At 45.9% G+C, this 4,090-nt stretch overlaps 1 pseudogene; it reads right to left on the bottom strand.

Annotated features, from left to right (window-relative positions):
* Positions 1–1,794: 1,794 nt before the first annotated feature.
* Positions 1,795–2,764, bottom strand: LOC102143962 (keratin, type II cytoskeletal 8 pseudogene; annotated as a pseudogene).
* Between the last annotated feature and the right edge of the window lie 1,326 nt (positions 2,765–4,090).

Genomic DNA, 4,090 nt, shown 5'->3' with positions numbered 1-4,090 from the left:
ACTAGATCCTCACTTTTCTTATCCCTGCTTTCCTGCAGCAAACCGCATTCCTCCTTCTCATCACTTACTCTTAAGCTAGAGAGGTTCCTTAGTCTCTATAAAGACAGAATCCTACCATGCTATTCACTTTTCCCACTAAAAAGCAAAAGTCTTGTAAGATAAAATTCCTCTTCTTAAAAAGAAGTCTGGGGCTTAACCCAGAGGCAGACCCTGACGTGTCTCTCTGTGAGAGGCCTGTCCCAGTTAGATTCCCAGGAAAAAGCATTTTTTTTTGGTGGGGGTTCTTCAGGAATCTTTAGGACCAGCTGGATGATATTTTCATCACTACACAAGCAATGGCACTTTGGGAGACTACAGTAATAATAGCTCACTTTGTACATGTATTTTCAGTTCACAAAGGAAATCTACAGACTCCCTTACAGTGATTCCCAGAGCATATCAAAAATCATTTGGAGATAGACATAGGGTTGCTAACTTATGTTTTGCCACATAGAGCCATTTAAATACTACCTAGTATACTACCTCGTATCCTAGATACTACCTGGTATACTACCTCGTATCCTAGATACTACCTGGTATACTACCTCGTATCCTAGATACTACCTGGTATACTACCTCGTATCCTAGATACTACCTGGTATACTACCTAGTATCCATGTTTGCCGTTACTTCATAACAGAAAAGACATTTTACCACACACAGAAAATAGGACAATCTCAAAACTTTTTTTAAAAAGCAGTATTTAAATATAACTTCACTATAAGGTCCTCCTTTTCCTCCATGTATTTTACGATTATTATCATTTCTATATAAACTGTAGAAAACATTTTTACAGACAATCAGTGGTTTGGGAACAGTGCTCCATTGTTTTTGATACTTAGAGTTACGCACTTGCAGGTGAGGAAGCCAAAGTTTACAGACCATCGGCTGATGGAATGGTTAGAATCAAATTCAAGTCTGTCTGCTCCCAGCGGCTTTTTCTTATTCCAGATTGCTTCTGTCTAACCATGTTGCCAGGGTGATTCTACCAAGAGAAAACCTAACTAAAAAGCAAATGAAAGTCTTGGCTATGCTTGGATCACCAGACTACACCTAGTGGGTCAAATTTTATTTTTGATTGAAAAATCACTGAGCTCATCAGATGGAATTAGCCTTTCAGGAAAGTTCCTCTCTAAGTTCATTATTTACTTAATCAACAAAGTCATTCATATAGGTGGTTTCTAGGGGAGAATTATATGTTAGAATTCTAATATTTCTACTTGTATGTATCTATCCATATACATCTATTGACTGGTGCCTGAAATTCCTTCATTTTGGTCTCCTTTAGTGATAGGTTTTTAAAAATCACTAAAAATTTAAGAATAAGGCAAAAAGGTAGACAGCATGTCCTTTCAATGTAATACTGAAGCATTGTTTAACAAGCTCAATTTTTTTTTAACTTTTATATTCTGGGGTGCATGTGCGGGCTTGTTATAAGGGTATATTGCATGATGCCAAGGTTTGGGGTACTAATGATCCCGTCACCTAGGTACTGAGCATAGTACCCTATAGGTTTTTTTTTTTTTTTTGGCAGAGCTAACTGAGGTTTTATTTTGGGGAGAAAAATGGAATTGTAACTGGAGGCATGGGCAAGGCAGGTCCCCCAGGCAGTAAACTTCCCCACGGGTGGGCTGAGGGCCAGGGCTGAATCTCAGGTGGGCCTCCTGTTCCCTGTGCTCCCCTGCATAACGGCCTCCCTCCCAGGCTCTGAGGCAGCGGCAGTAGGGGTAGGCTGGGCGGGGCTGCTGTGGCCATTCACTTGGGCAGGACATCAGAGGACTCCGACCCCAGCTTCCCATCGCGGGTCTTGATCGTCTTCACAACCACGGCCCTGAGGGAGCTGGTGCAGCTGAAAGAGCTGGAGGCCCGGCCAGAGCCAAAGCTGGAGCCCCAGAGGTCAAGGCTTGTGACTCACCGGTAGCAGAGCTCAGTGCACCTGCATAGCCACGGGTGGTCTTCCTATGAATACTCGTATTCTGCATCCCAAACTCCAGCCGGCTCTCCTCGCGCTCCAGTAGCTTCCTGTAGGTGGCGATCTCGATGTCCAGGACCAGCTTGCCGTTCGTTCATCAGCTCCTGGTACTCAGGCAGCTGCCGCGCCATGTGCCCTGTCGTGCTTGGCCCACTGCTGGGCGGCCTCCAGCTCGGACAGCTTGGCGTTGGCGTCCTTAACCGCCAGCTCCCCGCGCTGCTCAGTATCTGCGATGGCGGACTCTAGGGAAGCCCTCTGCTCTGGCCCTTGAGGCAGGCCCTCAGTCTCAGCCTGGAGCCGGCTGATGTTTCGGTTCATCTCAAAGATCTTCGTCTTTGTGCGACGCCGGTCATCCCAGTGCTTCCCAGCCAGTGTCTGCAGCTCCTCATACTTGATCTGGTACATAATCTCAGCCTCGGCCCGGCTGCAGTTGGCGATCTCCTCGTACTGCGCCTTGACCTCCGCGATGATACTGTCCATGTCCAGGGAGCTGCTGTTGTCCATGGACAGCACCACAGATGTATCCAAGATCTGGGACTGTAGCTCTGGGATCTCCTCTTCATACAGCTGCCTGAGGAAGCTGATCTCGTCAGTCAGCCCTTCCAGATGAAACTCCAGCTCTCCCTTGTTCATGTAAGCTTCATCCACAGCCTTCTTGACCAGGACAAATTCATCCTCCATCTCTGTAAGCTTATTGATCTCATCCTCGTACTTTTTCTTGAAGTCCTCCAGAGCCCCTGCATGTTGCCAAGCTCCGCCTCCAGTTTCAGCTTCTCCTGGCCCAGGGTCTCCAGCAGCCACAGAAGGTTGTTGATGTAGCTCTCCAACACGTTGTCCGAGAACAAGTTGCTCCAAACCGTCTTCTGCTGCTGCAGGAAGCTCCACTTGGTCTCTGGCATCTTGTTCTGCTGCTCCAGGAACCGTACCTTGTCAACGAAGGAGGCAAACATGTTGAGGGTCTTGGTCTACTCTTTCTCCTGGGTGTCCGTGGCTTGCATGTTGGGGTCCAATTCCAGGTTAAGGGGGCTCAGCAGGTTCTGGTTGACTGTGATGGCTGTGATGCCTCCCATACGCTGGCCCCTCATAGCCTCCACACAGACCCATGCTGGTGCCCAGGACATCTCGGAAGCTGCTGCTGCTCACTTGGGAGAAGCTCAACAAGCCTAGTCAGTAATTTTTTTTAACTTTTATATTCAAGGGATACATGTGCAGGGTTGTTATAAGGGTATATTGCATGATGCTAAGGTTTGGGGTACTAATGATCCCGTTAGGAGGCCTGGGGCCCAGAGGTGGACACCTTGTAGGACTTCTGGGTCACCCTGATGGACATGGTGGAGGCAGGAGTGGAGGCAGGCAGGCTGAACCAGGCAGAGATTCGAGAACGAACGGAGAAGCTACTTCTAGGACCCATAGTTAGTTTTTCAACCCTTGCCTCACTCCTGGCGTCTCCCCCAATAGTCTCCAGTATCTATTTTTGCCATATTTATGTCCATGAGCACCCAATATTTAGCTACCACTTATAAGTGAGAACATGCAGTATTTGGTTTTCTGTTCCTGCATCAATTCACTTAGAAAAATGACCTCCAACTTCATCCATGTCAATGCAAAGGACACGATTTTGTCTTTTTTGATGGCAGCATAATATTCCATGGTGTATTTGTATGACATTTTCTTTATCTAATCCACCATTGATGGACACCTAGATGTAATGTCTTTGCTATGGTGAATGAAGTGCTGCAATGAAGATATGAGTGCATGTGTCTTTTTGGTGGAATGTTTTCTTTTCTTTTGGATACCTACCCAGTAATGAGATTGCTGGATCTAATGGTAGTTCTGTTTAAAGTTCTTTGAGAAATCTCCAAACTGCTTTCCACAGTGGTTGAACTAATTTACATTCCCACCAACAGCGTGTAAGCATTCCCTTTTCTCTGCAGTCTTGCCAATATCTATTGTTTTTTGACTTTTTAATAATAGCCATTCTGACTGGTATGAGTGGTATCTCATTGTGGTTTTGATTTGCATTTCTCTGATGATTAGTGATATTGAGCATCCTTTCATGTTTTTTGGCTGCTTGTATGT

The sequence above is a fragment of the Macaca fascicularis genome, chromosome 7, assembly GCF_037993035.2.
Source record: "Macaca fascicularis isolate 582-1 chromosome 7, T2T-MFA8v1.1".
Lineage (NCBI taxonomy): Eukaryota > Metazoa > Chordata > Mammalia > Primates > Cercopithecidae > Macaca > Macaca fascicularis.
The sequence above is the reverse complement of the archived record's forward strand: the minus strand, read 5'-3'. Positions and strand labels throughout refer to the sequence as shown.